We start from the raw sequence: 19,047 nt of genomic DNA, 5'->3' as shown, positions 1-19,047 counted from the left end.
ATCAGTGTTGGGGCCAGTTCTGTTTAATGTCTTTATTAACAATCTGCACAAGAGGATTGAGTGCACCCTCAGTAAGTTTGCAGATGACACCAAGTTGCGGGGGAGTGTTGATCTGCCTGAGGGCAGGAGGCTCTGCAGAGGGACCTGGGAAGTCTGGACCGATGGGCCCAGGACAGTTATATGAGGTTCAACAAGGAGAAGTGCCGGGTCCTGCACTTGGGTCACAACAACCCCACGCAATACACTACAGGCTTAGGGAAGAGTGGCTGGAAAGCTGCCCAGCAGAAAAGGACCTGGGGGTATCAGTCAACAGCTGGTTGAACATGAGCCAGCAGTGCGCCCAGGTGGCCAAGAAGGCCAACAGCATCCTGGCCTGTATCTGAAACACTGTGGCCAGCGGGACTAGGGAAGTGACCTTCTCCCTGTACTCAGCATTGGTAAGATTGCACACTGAATCCCGTGTTCAGTTTTGGGCCCCTCACTTCAGGAGTGATGTAGAGGTGCTGGAGTGTGTCCAGAGACGGGCAAAGGAGGTAGTGAAGGGTCTGGAGCACAAGTCTTCTGAGGAGCAGCTGAGGGAACTGGCGTATTTTAGCCCGGAGAGCAGGAGACTCAGGGAGATCTTACTGTACTCTACAGCTCCCTGTCAGGAGGCTGTAGGCAGGTGGGGGTCCATCTCTTCTCCCAGATAACAAATGACAGGACAAGAGGAAACAGCCTCAAGTTGTGCCAGGGGGCATTTAGATTGGATATTGGGAAAAATGTTCTTACCAAAAGGCAGTCAAGCATTGGAACAGGCTGCCCAAGGAGGTGGTGGAATCACCATCCTTGGAGATGTTTAAAAAATGCATAGATGCAGTGCTTGGGGACATGGTTTAGTGCTGGACTTGGCAGTCCCGGGTTAACAGTTGTATTCAATGATCTTAAAGGTCTTTTCCAAACTGAACGATTCAATCATTTTAATCCTGTCCTGCCTTGTACCTCTGCAGAGCAGAGGCACATTCGTAAGTAATAGCCACGGCCTGGGTTTCTGCAGGAGAGATGAGCCAGTGCCTCTGGTACATGGAGGACTGCTACACTTCAATGCAATGCTTCAAGCAACAGACCACAACACACATCACTGTATTGAAGTTTCATGCTGTGGACCCATCTGACACCTTGGTCCTTGGAAAGAAAAGCTGGCCTGAGAAGGCAGGCCAGCCCCTTTGCCAACTGCTACCTTGCATAAAGTTGCAATGATGGTGTCGGGCTCATTTTTGTTGCAGCCCTCTCCTTGTTCCTATTGAGCAAATACCACCCTTAGTGCTCCAAGATGGAGAAATGATGAGGAGGTTTCCTTCCTTCCCTATTCCCCTGCAAGCTATGAGGGCAGAGTAGGGAGTATGGAGCAGAAAGTACATGATATAAAGCCCACCCCCCTGATGCCCATGCAGGTGTTTAAGCAGACCTGGATGGGAAGAAATTTGAGCATCAGGTCCCCAGGGCTTTTTTGCTTTCCTCTCCAGCACGGACAATGGCCCCTTGCCAGCGCTCCTCTGGGCCATTTTTTGGGTACTTCAGTTTGGCAAGAACAAACAATAGGGATATATATTCTCAGGATCCACAATTAGAAGCATTCACTAAATAAGAAAGTACAGGCATGACAGATGTGACTTTAGTCCATACATCTTGCCTACATATCACATTCACGAATCTGTACCATCTTCCCAGCAAGGCATGTGTGATAAATCAGTAGCATCCTATCCACTTCACATAATCATGTGTATATCAGATACTTAACAGTGAGAACTAAATATTCTCTTCCTATCTCCACTCCTTATGCTTGTATTTTTTTAAAAGTAAGTTCCAGCTTTCCTAAAAAATTAAAATAATAATGTTTCTGTAAAAGCAACTGGAGAACTCTATAAAAGGGCCTATGTAAAGTGGGAGTCTCCCGTGGCACCTTTGTTTTTATAAAGTATTTTTCACTGAGAAAGTCAGATGATGTAATGACTATTCCATGTTCCTAGTGTGTTATGTAGGGAAACATAAGTAATTTCCTCCATTATTTATAAAGCGATAGAATGACCTGCAAATACATATGCATACAATGAAGTAAATTCAGAATTTAATATTCAGCAACTACTACCATGTGGTACATTTTCACTAGCAACTTTCCTGAGCTGCTGCTGAACACATCACCATTCCAAATAAGGTGCTTTGTTTAAAGTGCTGACTTGCAGCATTTTCAGTTTTATGCTGGGCAGGGAAAATATAAATACACTCCATTCCCTCATCTTTCTACAGCCTCCTCAGACTTCCATTTGTGCCTGTTCTTAATGTTCCTGAAAATGGGGCATAACTGTTAGCTGACAAATAAATGTCTGAATTCAGATGATTCTTTACGACAAAAGAGCAGGAACTTATCCAGAGTAGTCAGATGCTTCACTAAAATGGATATTAAAGGCAATTTTTACACTCCAATCTCAGGCAAAGGAATTACAAAAATGTGGATCAGTTCTGGATGTCAGCAATGGTTGTTCAGCGATTTGAGTTAGATAATATTTGACTTGCACTGTTTCTGAGTATAAATACTCACTTTACACTTAAGAGTCAGAAAAAAACAGCTGGCAGCAAAAGTATAAGGTACTAGAAAACAGGAACTGCAATGAATGCACAGTGATTATGGCTTCCATGGCAATGGCATTTGACATGCACAGAGGGAATAAATGAGGCCGAGGACTAAGCAGTGGCTCATATATACAGCTTTCAAAGTGAATCTCCATACCAATAGCTTCTAGACGGATAATACAGATCAGTCAGGCCAAAACTGTTTGGGACTTCACTGGACCACCATAGCAAAGGTATATGCAGCACTGACAGTGTTGGGGTCCACAGCTTACTGGCTAGCTGGAAGAGCCAGCATCTCTTAAGGCAATGGTGGGGTATTGTCTTGTTGTCCTAAGGATTTTCCAGCATTGACCACAGCACAGGGAATTAAAAATATGAATTAAGGCTGTCTAGGAAAGCAGAATAGCTTGGAGTATGATATTGGCCATAGCTATTTTTGACCCATGTGTCAGCCTAATTAGTGACTAGTGCTGTGTCCGTTCCTTTCCAGTGTTGCAGAGAAAAAGTCAGTGCCAAGACAATGACAGAGCATTTTTCACTATTATTTCTGGCCATCTTGCTTTCTAGAGCACAAAGACAAGGAATGATAACGAGAGATACCTAAAACTGTATTTCACCTCTATACATTTGATGATCAGAAACAAAGGCATACCAGGCTACGAACCCACAGAGAAGAGTTACCTTTCCACTCCTCTTTACCCTTTTCAGGAAAAAAATAAGCCAGACTGCACTGTCATCTTGCACTGAGGGAACAGGGCAGGAAGGCATGCCAACATGGGTGACACTGTTGTGGGTGTTTGCCACCAGATAAGGAAGAGGAAGTTGCTGAGGCCTCCTACAGACAATTGGAGGTAGCCTCATGATCATAGACCCTGGTTCTCACTGGGGACTTCAACCAGTCTGCTCTCTGCTGGGAAGATAACACAGACAGGCACATGCAGCCCAGGAGCTCCTGCAGAGCACTGATAACTTCTTGACACAGGTGGTAGAGGAGCCAGTGAGGCGAGGTGTGTTCCTGGACCCTGTACTCACAAACAAAGAAGGACTGGTTGGGGATGTGAAGGCTGGGGGCAGCTTTGGCTCCAGTGACCATGAGATGGTGGAGTTCAGGATCCTGCGTGGAGGATGCAGGGCAATAAGCAGGACTGCAACCCTGGGCTTCAGGGGAGATAACTTCAAGGACCTACTTGGAGGAATCCCATGGGTTAGGGCTCTGGAAGGCAGGGGGTCCAAGAGAGCTGGCTAATATTCCAGCATTACTTCCTCCAAGCTTAAGATCGGTGCATGCCTATGAGTAAGAAATCAAGCAAAAGTGGCAGGAGGCCTGCATGGACAAGCAAGGAGCTTCTGGCAAGGCTCAAACAGAAGAAGGAACTTTGCCAGATGTGGAAAGAGGGACAGGCGACTTGGGAGGAACACAGGAACGTTGTCAGAGTATGCAGGGATGTGACAAGGAAGGCTAAGGTCCACATGGAATTAAATGTGGCAAGGGATGTCAAGGAAAACAGGAAGAGCTTCTTCAAGTACATCAGCAGGAAAAGGATGACACGGGAAAATGTGGGCCTGCTGCTGAATGAGGTGGGTGTGCTGGTGACACAGAGAAGGCAGAGTAACTGAATGGTCTCTTTGCTTCAGTCTTTACTGCCAAGGCGAGCCCTCAGGAATCCCAGACCTTGGAGGCAAGAGAGGAACTCTAGAGAAAGGCGGACTGTCCCCTGGTCGAGGGGGATCACGTTAGAGATCACATAAGCAAACCTGACACCCACATGGGCCCTGCTGGGATGCATTTCTGAATGCTGAGGGAGCTGGCAGGTATTGCTAAACCACCATCCATCACCTTTGAAAGGTCATGGAGGACAGGAGAAGTGCCTGAGGACTGGAGGAAAGCCAGTGCAACTCCAGCCTTCAAAAAGGGCAGGAAGGAGTTCCCAGGAAACTGCGATCTGGTCTGCCTCACCTCCATCCCTGGAAAGGTGACGGAACAGCTCATCCTGGGGGTCATATCAAAGCATGGGGAGGAAAAGAAGGTTATCAGGAGTAGTCAACATGGACTCATCAAGGGGAAATCATGCCTGACCAACGTGACAGCCTTCTGTGATGGAATGGCTGGCTGGGTAGATGAGGGGAGAGCGGTGGATGCTGTCTGCCTTGACCTCAGCAAGGCTTTGACAGTGTCTCCCTCAGTACACCCTCACAGGTAAGCTCCAGCAGTGTGGGTTGGGTGAGTGGACAGGGCGGCAGGTTGAGAACTGGCTGAATGGCAGAGCTCAGGGGGCTGTGACCAGCAGCACAGAGCCTGGCTGGGGGCCTGTAGCTCGTGGTGTTCCCCAGGGGTCAGTGCTGGGTCCAGCCCTGTTCAACTCATTCATCAGTGACCTGGATGAGGGGACAGAGCGCACCCTCAGCAAGCTGCTGATGATACAGAACCCGGAGGAGTGGCTGATGCACCAGAGGCTGCGCTGCCATTCAGCAAGACCTGGACAGGAGAGCTGGGGCAGAGGGACCTCATGGAGTTCAGCATAGGCAAGTGCAGGGTCCTGCCCCTGGGGAGGGACAGCCCCAGGCACCAGCACAGGCTGGGGGTGACCTGCTGGAAGGCAGCTCTGTGGAGAAGGACCTGGGAGTGCTGGTGGGCAGCAAGGTGCCCATGGGCCAGCAGTGTGCCCTGGTGGCCAGGAAGGCCAACGGGATCCTGGGGGGCATTAGGAGGAGCATGGCCACAGGTCAAGGGAGGTGATCCTCCCCTTCTGCTCTACCCTGGTGAGGCTGCATCTGGAGTGCTGTGCCCAGTGCTGGGCTCCCCAGTCAGGAGAGACAGGGAACTACTGGAGAGGGTCCAGCAGAGGGCTATGAAGGTGGTGGGGGGACTGGAGTATCTCCCTTGTGAGGAAAGTCTGCGAGAGCTGAGTCTGTTTTTCACCTGGAGAAGACAGAGGGGATCTTATCAATGTCTAGAACTATTTTAAGGGCAAGTGCCAAGAGGATGGGTTCAGTTTCTTTTCAGTGGTGCCCAGTGACAGGACAAGGGGTGATGGGCACACACTGCAACTCGGGAAGCTCCATCTGAATATGAGGAAACATGTCTTCACTTTGAGGGTGACAGAGCGCTGGAACAGGCTGCCCAGAGAAGCAGTGGTGTCTCCTTGTCTGGAGACATTCAAAACCCACCTGGACATGTTTCCGCCCAACCTGCTTTAGGAGAACCTACTTTATCAGTGGGTTGGACTAGATGATCTCCAGAGGTCCCTTCCATCCCTGACCGTTCTGTGATTCTGTCTGGTTTAATATATGAATTACAGAAACAGATTTTTTACAAATATAAATGAAACTTCTGTTTCACTAACCGGGCAACTGCGGTATAAAGCTCTGTTCTGGGAGTATGTGAAGGTCCTTCTAATAGGCAAGGTCACTAGTGAACTACAACTTTATTGTCAAAGTCCTTTACTTTGATCTGGGTCCCACTGACTCACTTTCTGTACACCCTTCACAGGCAAACAATGTGTTCACAGTATTTAAGGACCAGACAGGTTTCTGGAGGTCATTTAGTTAGGGAGTGCATCTTCTTAATCAAGGAGCAATGATGCATTTTGTGTTCAAGCTCAGCAGTGCAGAGCAGTGAGGAGCAGCTTTGTTTTCCACCTGTCCACTCAGTGAAAAATGCTGTGGCTGCAAAGTTGCGTCTGGCTAAGTGGTCACAGGTGTTTATGAAAATTGCTTAGGAAGAAGAGAAACCTATTTTCATTATGCATAAGTTAGATCTACACTACCTATAAATGCATATAAACATGTACACACATGCACCCACAGATCTACGTCAGTTTGTCCTGGAACTTTTTCTACTGATGCTGCCCAAATGGAAGTATCTGCCCCATCTGGAATGGGCTCCCAGTTGTTTTGCAGGCTGACTAAATTCCTGTTCACCAAAAACTTCCTACAATTAGTCAATCCAGACCTGACACATTTTAAAGTTCCTCTGTAACCTGTGACTTTGTAAGGCATGGATATGTTAAAGGGAACCTAAAACAAGGCAAAAAAATATTGACTGAATTACAGCTCCGCAGTCAGCTGACTGAATTCAAACACAAATTCAAACCACCTTACATCATCCTTACACGCCCTTCACATTCCTTTGTTCTCCATTAAGGGAATGCAAAATACTTGTAGCATCCTTGATGTAATCCACCTTCATACACAAAAGCAAATATCTACTTTGAATTGCAATCATCCAGATTTTGAGTTGAAAGAGTAAGTGGAAAGAGAGAGAAAACACTAAACAACTTGTAACTCAACTTTCAGCAAACTGAATAAAAGATAACCTTCCCATTCCTCCATAATCAGGGTCATTTAAATGTCAACATATCATATAAAAGAACATAAAGTTATAACATAATGGTACAACTAAATACTTCATTACAAAAAAACCCACCAAACCACATTCTTGGCGCCAGGTAAGCGTGAGGTATCTCCATACCATGGCATTTTGTAGTGCTGCCCTTCAAACAGAGCTATAGCTCAAGGTAATTTTGATGCTGAAAATGCAGACAGTGCAATAACCTACCTACATAACAGTGCTTTCTACTTAGAATACATTACACTTGGACCCATCTTGAACCTGCAATCATCATCAGTGGCTTTACAGGTGAATTTCAAGTGCTGTTTTATCTATAAAGTTTGGAAGGCTTAGCATCTCAGAACAAAGATGTCTCTATCCCTGTTCCATCTTGCATACCTTGCCAATAAGGTTTGTATGCTGCAACTTGATAGTTCTATAAAAGAGCAGCTTGGAAAACTTTTGTTGTTGTCATTATTTTATTTAAAAAAAAAAAAAACACGTTAATTCCCTTGCAAAGATACTTCATATTTGGTGTCCTCACAAAGGCCAACTTCTAAGTATGTTTAAAATTCCACCCTTTATTCTCCTATCAAGGATCAAAAGGGATCTTGACAAAGTACAGCGCTGATGTTCTTGGCAGTAGAAAAAGATGTTGCTTTATAGATTTTAAAGAAACCCATGGTGGTAATAATGAAATCATTATAAAACCTAACTTATGACTTCAGTGTTGTCTTCTATTACATGAAGCACCTAATACCACTTGTTAAAACTACAAGTAATAAAAAAGTTCTCTTAAAATGCTTTAACAGAAAAGTTGCCTGTTCATTAAGGATGCACGGTATGATAACTACAAGCTATTAATTCATATGACATGATAAGATCTTTCAAAGTACATAATCAGAAAGACATTTTGTATGGAAATAAAATACCTACGTTCATTGTCTGTAAGAAAAAAACCTCTTCTGTTAGAAAAAATATTTATGCCTACAATCTTTCTGCACTCCTCCTTCCATGAATAAAAAGGCTACTTGAAATAATTTGTCCAACACTAAAAAAACGCAATGAGTCACATACCAAGTTTCAGTTGAATGCATTTTTAAATGGCTGAGTTATAAAACCCTTGAAATCAAGTTTTATAATGAAATGCTGATAGACCCTTAACTTTAATGGCTCTTGCAAGTGCTTCTAGAGCAGGCATTACTTACAGTGTCATATAGTGATGTTTAAAATGCTACGGAATTTTCTCAAAGCAGATAAGCAGGTGTTTGAGAGGTCAGCACTATTTAAACCTCACTGATTTATGGGATGTGCTGCCTGAAAGGCCAGTAAGTTTTATGGAAGCTCACAACAGCAACTCCAAACTCGAGTAGGCACAATACCACCATTGTCTGAAGATTACCAATACACATTAATTTCCACATTATAATATTTGAGCTCCTGCATTTTGTACACATTACCAATAGTGAAATATATACCTCACCTCACAGAGTAGGGCTCTCTTTTACTGGTATACTTTTCATGCAGTATTGCATGTAATAAAATCCATTGCTCAGCTACTTCATCGTACCCTGCAGTGAGTTACCTCATATGTAGGTCTCCTGCTGTTATTCTAGCAACACTTTGAAGAGTTCAGAACAGAGCCACTTCCCTCAGACTTCTTTAAGCAGAATTAAAAGCAGAAGATATGTTCAAAATTTACCTGCCATATTACCCAGTGGTCAAAATCATCCTCCTGAAAGTCATTTCACTATTGGAAAAGCAACCAATAAACCATCAAACCACTTTACACAATCGATTAGCATTTTCTGCCTGTTAATACACACACACACACACAAATCAATGATCTTAGGGCTGTGGGACACAGCCTTAATGATTTAGTGAGAATGTAATTTACTCCAGGCAAAAACAAAAGCAAGCAAACAAAAAAACCACTATTAGCTCTCTAGAGCAAACTTTATTAAAGAAAACTGGTTGGAAAAAAAGGTCATTGCAGCTTTAGGCTGTAGTTAGTGCTAAAATACCTGATATCTGTGGATAAATATTTCCACTTTCTATTAAAGAACCAAAGTACGCAGTTCTTGATGCACACTCCCCCTATATTTCTGGTGCTACCATACAATACCATTAGCTTCATACTGGTGCATGTGGTAAATAAATATCAACTCAAAAGTCCAGAGAGAAAAAGAAGCTAGATTACGATCCCAGTTCAATTACCCTCAAAATAAATATAAGCACTTTTTCTCTTTTTTTTTATTTTTCTTTTTAAATCAACTTAGCTTTATGTTGATATAATTTTAAGAAACCTAGACAAGCTCATGTGAAAATTGCAAAGTATATGCAGCAGCAAAGGCCAGATTCCTAGTGCACAGGACCTTACACTGAAAATCACAACACGTTCTTTACTCCTTTTTGTCCCATCACTGACTGACTTTATACACTATAAATATAGCAGGTAGTTTACACACTAGTAGCACAAGTAAAACCTAGACAGCATGTACAGTGGCACCAAATAAATTCATTTTAACACTACAATCAAATGTTGCTTTGCAGTTAGAGTCTGCAAGTAAAAATTCAGATTTCTGTCTTGTATCCAGTATTTCTCACTAAGCAATATTTATGCAAGCAGAGTGGTAAGAATTACAGGAAGTAGGAGAACTTTAACTAAACACAATTTTAATGAACTGCTATACAAAGACATAGAGCTTAAGTCTGTCACAAAATTCTGGTTATGGTCTTTGTTTTGCTTGATGTGGTCATCACTGAGTTATGCCTTGGCATAAGTAAAGTTCAGCACTAGCAGAGGTACAATAAATCTAAGGTTTCCTAACTATTATTTTTTATTCATCAGTACATACTGTAAAACCAAAAAAAGAGTCTCCAGAATAATTAATTGGGATGAACCTTTTTCCCATATACTTGATCTCCTTCCTTGTCTAACACATTGACTTGGTGGCCATAAAGAAACATTCCCAATTTGGGTTAAATACTCCTGTTCTCCATGTACCATCTACCGCACCAGAAGATTATACAGAAATGTTTATACTTTCTGTGCAAGGCTGAGACCTAAGATTACAATAGACATGAAACAAATGTAAATTGATAAGGGTTAAGAAATGAGATAGTGCTTCAGTGCTGTTTATCTTCATGACCTGTTCATTGTAGGGGTCATTCACGTGAATATAGTCTTTTTTTTTTTTTTTCTTTAAACAAATTAAAAGAATGACAGAATGTATGCATAAAAGAACATAAAGGATAATTTCAGGTGAAATTGCTGTAACACTGTAAACAAATCCATGGTTTTTATTTTGACTAGGCTTATGTAGTTGGAAAGCTTGCAAACCTGCTGAGACCTTTTATCACAAGTAATCTGATCTTTATAACATAACGGCAAGGAAGCAACCTTTGACAGTTTTAGGTTTCACTGTGGATTTTTTTCCTATTTATTTTCTTCCCAAATTCTTGCTACTTTTTTCCCTTTCAGGGCTTTGCTCTCATTACCATCAGTCCTGAAAAAATACATTGCCTTTAGATAACAGTGAAGGATAAGGATGGCAAAGGCAAGGACAGAAGTCCTTTTCCACTGACCTAAAGAAAGGGTCACAATAATGTTAAAATTACAGATCCTTTCAAAGGTCATCAAACAAACCATCCAGAGCACAGAGGTTTGATACCATCATGATATATTGTACTGCTACTCCTCTATTCTCTTCCATCCTATTCTTCATGTCAGCAGGAAACAAAATTCACAAGACCGTAGCCCTCTGAACACATCAGTAAGTTACAGTCTTGTCCTTTTCAGTCTCCTGCTAGTTCAAATAACAGGTACCAATAGAAAAGATAGTTCAAAGATCTTACGAGTGACTGCAACAAATCCAGAACCCTTGAGGTCCTTGTTGGGTACTCTGCACCAACAAGCATAGCACAGTTGCAGCGTCCTTCAAGTTTATCACATTCTCAACAGAATTTAAGAAGAAATCATCTATATTTTCCTTCTGAATGAACAAATGAAGACAGAGGGAGAAGACTAGAGTGTGATCACCCACACTCAGGAGGTATGAACTTATCCTTCTCTTTGTTATCTGCTCCTCCTATGTTTTGATTTAGACAAATCACCAACAGAAAGTAGTCTCCAAATTCAAAGAAAAGCATATTCATCTACTTTTTTCTGCGTGGTTTTAGTACAGATAAGCATTGTTCCATCAACAAAGCACAGGTCCTCATGGCATCCCTCAGTATCTTTTCTAATCCTTAACTCCTCCTTCAGTTACCCCTGACACATACTAAATATGCATAATGAATCTACACAGTTAACTGTATTTTCTCTGTAGACACACAATGTCCTTAGCTCCCTTTTCATCTTACTTCATTCACTTTACTAGTAACTCAGCTGCAGTATTTTGTTTCTTTCAATTTTATTTAGCAAATATTATGAGGGTCAAAAAGTTGCATCGTACCTCAAAGAGATTGTCTTAAGAATTTATTGGAAAGATTTTCATCCCAGTTTTATTTAGCAAATGTCAGAGTGTTCTGCCAATTTTCACAGCAGATCAGTACAAAGCTCTTTAGCACAGGTGTTTCCAGAACTAGGATTTTTCAGAAAACAGCTTATGAACCTTTTAAAGCCAAAACCATCTCTTAATATTTTTCAAAATTCAGTTGAATACCTGTCCATTTCTTGTAGAGGCACTTTGCCACAGACAGACCTGATGATCTGAAAATCAATACAAATAATATTATGTAATGTTTCTACCTCTTAAGAGTACTTTATTTTGTGGGTTTTCATTTATTGCATTCATATACATTTGACAGTCAGTTAGCATAATCTTTAATAGTACCTTCCATAATCAGCCTATGTATAAGGGTACAGCTAGGCTACTGTGATGGGGAATTATTTCTTTAAAAGCATAAGTCTACTGGTCTTGTTTTAGTTCATTTTAACTCACCATTTTCTCTGACTTATTGCCAGTTCTAAGAGTTACCACAGCACTGCTTAATAACAATGTGTGGTTTCTGACATTTATTTATAGTATACTAAACCAAAATCAGGCTGGGTGGTAAAAGTTTTAGACCACCTGAGATGTCTCTAAATCTTCAGCACATGTTTAACTGCAGCAAGACCAGCAACAATCCCAAATATGCAGTCACAGTTATCAAGTTATAGATTCATTTCAGGGTACTATTTTTCCCAAGTATCCTTTTAAAAAATAAAAATGGTTTGTTGTGAATCTTTTTATCCATTAAGTGATAGAGAAATACTTGGACAGACAACAGTGATTTTTTTATTATTATTTTAAAGCAAGACCATGTGTGCACTGTAAATTGATGGATTTTCTGAAATTATTTTTTTTTCTTTCACTGTCTTCTTTGCCTTGCATGAAACAAGAAGTGGATGTTTAGTGTGAGACAGCATCAGTTGTTTGTTTAGCTTTACAAATGTGTAGTTGTGAGCTTAAGATGTACATCACACAGTAAATAACTATACTTTCTTTTAAAATTTTCTTTTAAGAAGTATTTCCTAAGTATCTGAATGGTATTTCACATTGGTAATAAGGTGATAGAGTAAGCAACACCATTTTTAATGACCATAAGACAAATCTGTCCCCTCTTCCTCCATCTGTATTGCCATTTGAAGGGAAGGACACCCTTTGCCCCCTTCCCTGCAAAGCACTTAGGCATTTGTAGTCTCCTTGACTTCAATAGTATTATTCATGGGCTCAGAGTGAAACAGGTGCTTTGGTGGATCACAGTGTTGCTGAGCAAGGACAGCAAAACGGAACTTGGTACAGAGCCTCTAGTGCTGGAAACACTGCAATAGTAATAGTATAGATTTTCAGGAACAACAGCCTTTGAATTTTTAACAATACATTTGGACACAGAGGGAATTCTGAAATACATGACTTTGATATTTTAAAACAAATAATTCAAATAGAAGGGAATTTATAATAACTGATGTTAAAAAGTAGAGAAAACAACACTTACTTAGCACATAAAGCTATGTGAGCCAGACTCACCCCTGGTGTGAACTGGGGTAGGTTCTGAATACTGGAAATTTCCTGATAAATGCTGAGCCTCTAGTTTCATACTAGTGTGAAACATTTTCAATTTAAATTATACTCGCCCTCAATTACAAGTGCTTTTCTACTCTACCAGTAAACAAAGTTACTACAGAAAATGAGTAAAATCTTCATAAGCCAAACACATCAGCCAATAAGTAGTTGATTGTTAGCGTAAACAAACTTTATTACCTATAGTCTTCAAACTAATGGACTAAACAGTTCAAGCATTTGCAAGTTCACTGTCTGCAATAGGTTGTCAAACAAGCTCATATCCTCACAGACTCAGTCTAGCTGAGACTTTCAAGATACAATAATTTTTTTGTTCACAGTATCCCAGCTCTAAAAAAATAAAAGAGTACTTGCCTGTCTTTGTTAGGGAAGAAAAAAAAGAAGGAAAACCATGTTCATTAAAGAGGATGGTAATTCAGTAAATCTGTGGGTTTTACTGTTGTTTTTTAATTTGGCTCAGTCTTAAAAGTGTGGAGGAGACAATAATGAAGGCTAAATCGGAATAACCTCAGGTGTAAAGAACTGTTTAAACTCATGCTTTTCATTCAGGGTGGTTACAGCCACTACAATTATCAGGGAAATACAGATGACATAAGTGTATTCTGTGAGAATTGCTCTTAAAAAACCACAAATACAGTTTTCCAACAAGATTCTTATTTTTAATCAAATACACTTTACTCTTCAAGCAGGAAGCCAATTTGTTATTGCAAATGTTTTTGCTCTAGTGATGGAATGTGCAGTCATGCACCAGCAACTGAATCCTGAAATTCAGTTTGTCCACACTAGGCAAGAAAAAGCATTTGGGTTCAAGCATGCACTGTATTACAAGGGAAGGTACTTAAAAACATGAAGGGGAGGCCATGTATTTTATTTCAGAAGACTGAAATACATCTTGCAATGTGAGGCTTTGATGTTATTCATATGCTAACAAAATATCATTTCCTCCAAGTGCTCAATACATTGGAATAAAAAGACATAATTTGCTGACATTGTGCTGAACACTTCCTGTCCAGAATACTGATCAATTGTCATTCAGCTTTCAAGACTAATCCACCCAAAATAGCCCTCAACATAACCTTTAAATTATGCTTTTAACACTTTAAAATTCCAGTTAAAATAATTTACCATTTTACAGAATAAAACGATGAAACAAAAACCATAACTGTATTTTCACTCTGCTTCTAAAATGCAGTTCTAGTGCCCCAGGGACTCCTTTCATCTAGTGTAAGTGCCGGCATATGATGTGATTGTTAACATAGCTGGCCACCAGATGAAGTGAATTATCTAAACTGCCAAGGTTCCTACTTTCATTCCAATTTAAACATCAATTTAACACAGAAACTGAAGGGTATTATGAAAGCTTTAATATGAACCATTTCAGACATGAAAAAGAAATAGAAGGATTTCTCAAACCACCAAAACAAACAAATATGTAATTCATTGAACCTGAGGACAAGTTGGAAAATGATCAGTACACAAAGGCATGTCTATTTAACTCTGCGTGATGGTAAACTAATGCAGTATACCCTGAACACCTTGCTAAAACAACAACAACAACAAAAAGTCCAACAACAAAAAAGAGTCACCTATGAATCCACAAGGGCATTATCCAGAAGCAACTGTTATACTAAATAGTTACAAGGGTAGCCAACAAATATTTAGTTACTTTCTAAGGGAAAATACTTTGAAGTACATTCTGGCCTTTAAGATAACCATATTCAGGAAGGATTTACTCCAGTTAAAACAATTCTATTACAGATTTCTTCCTGCGAGTCACTTAATCACCTTTTTTCTCAGCTCCTTCCTCCTCCATATAATAATAATTCTGTCACTCTGTTCAATGTCATACCCACAAGGCTGTGAGCACTTTAATACAGCAGCTCTCTTTGCACAGCACAGTGCAGTTAACTTTTATCTAAGGTACTGAGACATCATTAGACAGAAAAACCACAAGCCGTATTCATCAGCTTTCCATGCACTAAGAAGATGTTCTAGTCTCAAAGCATGTGAGAAAACTGTCTGAACAAATGTTCTGGGGCAGATGAAGTATTTTTAGAGAGAAGGGCCCACCTCTTCAAGGATTTATGTGACTAGCTGGTGATTTAAAAAGGAATGACTGGTGTTACCATGTGGGTGGTTGTAGACAGTTTGCATAGGAGAAGAATAAATTAAATCAAAAAAGGTAAGCCTTAAGTCTAGTGTCTCTTCCTCGAGTACTAAAGATTACTAGAAGACACATTAAAATAAGAAGCTGTTTCTAATGAGGTTAATCACAGTGCACCCAATAGGCATGTGTGCGTGTTTTTCTAAAATCCAGGTTTATTCTATTAGCATGAATCATCTTAGTCCCTCAGTGGAAAAAATATTCTTGCTGCATTGTACTTGAGCAGAGGAAGTTTATCAGTGAACAAGACTAAGAAATTACCAAATGGAAGGACAGCCTTTGAAGAAAATGCATATGCGGTTGCTATGTTCTGGCATTAATGAGAACATACCAAATATACTTCAGCCATTTAGGCCAATATATTACGAAGAGATCAACAAGATTGCAGACAGCTCCCAAAATTATTCAAGAATCTAAAGGTACAAGTTGGCTTCTAAAATGAAGGGAAAAGAGACAAGCGATAAACTTCATGGTAACATGAATTAAGGCAAACCTATAAAATTGGTCAGATCACCAATTCCAGAGTAGTCCTTTTAAATGTAAAGGGGAGAGAGGAAAAAAGCCCCATCTGACCTCATTTACATGAACAGTGACCATATACAGAACAGAGTGCCAAAGAAAAGAGCTGGCGAAAATCACTTTAAAGGGGACTTACACAATTTTGACAAGACAGAATTAGTCAACATACCAATAAATAGTCTGTTTTATATTGGCAATGCTATATTGATCTCAGCCAACTAGCTACCAAAGCCTCAAGTCTACAATATAAGCAAGTAAAAATAAGAACTCATATCAGAAGTACAGGCACGCTACTTATTTAAACAATACAACTGCATCATCTGTAGAGAGCATTTTCCAAAGACTTCAGTGCAGATTCAAAGACGTAGATCCAAAACATTGGATTTATATTCTTTAGCTGCCAGATTATACCCATGCAAAAAAACCATGTTTTTCAAAGTGCCTAAGGTGAACAAAAGCAACTTAAAAACTAACAGCAGTTCTACATAATAACCAAAAATTTTAGGACTGGATCTTACAGTCATCCTCCTACTCACTGCACACTTTAATACTTAAATATAAACAAAAATGTAGACAGTTTTATAAAACCAAAATGCTTTTTAAGTGACCTTACACTCTTGTCATTCATGTGTAAGAGCTAGCCAGCCAATAAATCAGATCAACAACTTCACCATCCAGTTTAACTCAACTCTTCCATTCAAAGGGTATGAGGGAGCCGGTGGTAGTGCTCTACAAGCTACTTCCATTCCTTTATCAGCAGTCCTGTCTAATCGGGGAGGTCCCAGTTGACTGGGCAAACATAATGTCTATCTACAAGTAACCCAGAAGGTTCAACATGGCTCAGTGCCGGGTCCTGCCCTTGGGTCACACCAGCCCCACGCAGCGCTACAGGCTGGGGCAGAGCGGCTGGAAAGGGCCTGGTGGGAAAGGGCCTGGGGGTGCTGGGTGACGGCCGGCTGGGCAGGAGCCAGCAGTGTGCCCAGGGGGCCCAGGCGGCCAGCAGCACCCTGGCCTGTGTCCCCAGCAGTGTGGCCAGCAGGACCAGGGCAGTGACCGTCCCCCTGCACTGGGCACTGCTGAGGCCGCCCCTCGAACCCTGTGTTCAGGTCTGGGCCCCTCTCTGCAAGGGGGACATTGAGGGGCTGGAGCGTGTCCAGAGACGGGCAGCGGGGCTGGGGAAGGGGCTGGGGCACAGGGCTGATGAGGAGCAGCTGAGGGGACTGGCGGTGTTTAGTCTGGAGAGGAGACCGAGGGGAGTCCTTATTGCTCTCTGTAACTCCCTGAAAGGAGGCTGTAGCGAGGGGGGTGCAGGTGTCTTCTCCTATGTAAGAAGTGATGGGATGAGAAGAAATGTCCTCAAGTTGCACCAGGAGGAGAGGTTTAGATTGGGTATTATGACAAACTCTTCACTGGAAGGATTGTCAAGCTTTGGAACTGGCTTCCCAGGGAAGCAGTTGTGTCGTCATCCCTGGAGTTATTTGAAAGACATGTAGATGTGGCAAATAGGGACATGCTTTAGTGGTGGACTTTGCTATGTTAATGGTTGGACTCAATGATCTTAAAGGTCTTTTCTAACCTAAACAATTCTAGGATTCTGTAAAAGTGTCCAGTTGAAAAAACAGACATTCTGCAAAACTAACATTCTGTAACTCCCCTTAAAACAATCTGAGAATATGAGGATGTACCAACTTCTCAGTGATAAAAGAGAAGACATAAGAACAGTATTTACCAGCTGGGGGGGGGAAGGAAGATCCTGTAAACAGCAGCAGGCTGTCAAATAACTCTACCTGTTGGCATAACTACTTGTGTCTGTCCAATTTAAAGGGCAAGCCAACAGCAGTACACCCTAGAGAGATGTTGGAGGGGTGGGAGTGGTGATGAGATGAAATGGAAGCTACATCCTTGGAGAGTTCAGTGTTCACCAGTTATCTAACAAAAGTATGTCAAAGATATAACAAAGCTTAGCTTTTGAGGAATATGTAATATGTCTAATTGTTATTTTCAGCTTCCACAGTTACAGCCTGGTGGTTAAATAGTATGTTTTTGTTGAAGAATATATATATATATACGTAAAAATTTGTAGATACATATTTTAAACAAAACTGTAGTGCACAAGTTGGTTCAGTTTTTATACAATAACAAAAAAACACCAAGAAATAGACCTTGGTAGGTAGCCTGAGATAAAAAGGGCCAGTGGGGAGCATAGGGAATGGAGGATCATAAACCTTGTCCTTCTCAGGAAAAAGAGTAGGGATGAAGTTGGGGCAAGGCCCAGAATAAAACGCCTCATACTACATGATGGATTCCATCAGAATATATCTTTGGTGTCCCCCTCCCCCATCTCTCCTTTGGGAAACCTTCCAAACACTTCCTTTAAAAAAAACAAAAAAAAAACCCCAAAACACTCTTAATTGATGCATTCACAAGACACCTAGCCCCAGGAACTCAGTGTACAACTTACTGTGATCTCCATTACTGCATATATATTTCTACTAGTTATTGTAAAAGTTGTTAAAAATGTAGATATGTTATTTTGATACCGATGCCATCCTACATGCAAATATTGCCAAGTTCTGGCCTTCTTATCAATCCTTCTGTCACACTGTTAATGAACTAGTATTTTACCATTACTTTACACACCCATAAAATCCTAAAGAGACTGAACGAAACTGTAGTGTTCTACGTACAGTCCTCATTCTTTGTGCACTTCCACCCGGCTTTTACATACCTTGAGTTTGTGTGTGTGTGCGCACGCATTTATATATATTTGTGCTTTTTAAGTTATTTTTAAGGTAAATAACTCCGTGAAAATGAAGGCACACAAAACAAGTCTGTGCTCTGGATGTGCAAACACAACACAAACAGTGTTTGTCAAGTGTGGAAAGGTTCATACAACCAAAATATATATGAATACACAAAGGATGTTTTCTCTTTCACACTCCTCTTCAACTTCCTCATCTTGGACATTCTGCTCAAGACCATTTACAGTAGTTTCAAAATGCTGACTTTGTTAATGCACAGACCTCAGTAGGACAAGGAGTGTTGAGGATGATACATTGAAATTCAGAACATCTTACAAAATGATTTCTTTGACATAGCCAGTAGGGAACTCTTGTTTGTTGAACTTATTATTCATTCATGTATTCATGAAAAAAAATACAATAAAAGCATAATCCCTCCATAGTGCCTGAATGATCACATTGAAATGAACCCAGAGCTTTGCAGTGGTAAGCAAGGTCTTTACTTCACAACAGAACCATTTTATATTGCAATATCATTAGCTGAGCCTAGAGTTTACATTATACTAATAAATCAGCAAGGGAAATTTAACCTGCATTGTAATTTAAGGTTATGCT

This window comes from Falco biarmicus, chromosome Z (genome assembly GCF_023638135.1).
Source record: "Falco biarmicus isolate bFalBia1 chromosome Z, bFalBia1.pri, whole genome shotgun sequence".
Taxonomy (NCBI): domain Eukaryota; kingdom Metazoa; phylum Chordata; class Aves; order Falconiformes; family Falconidae; genus Falco; species Falco biarmicus.
Note: the sequence above shows the minus strand (reverse complement) of the source record.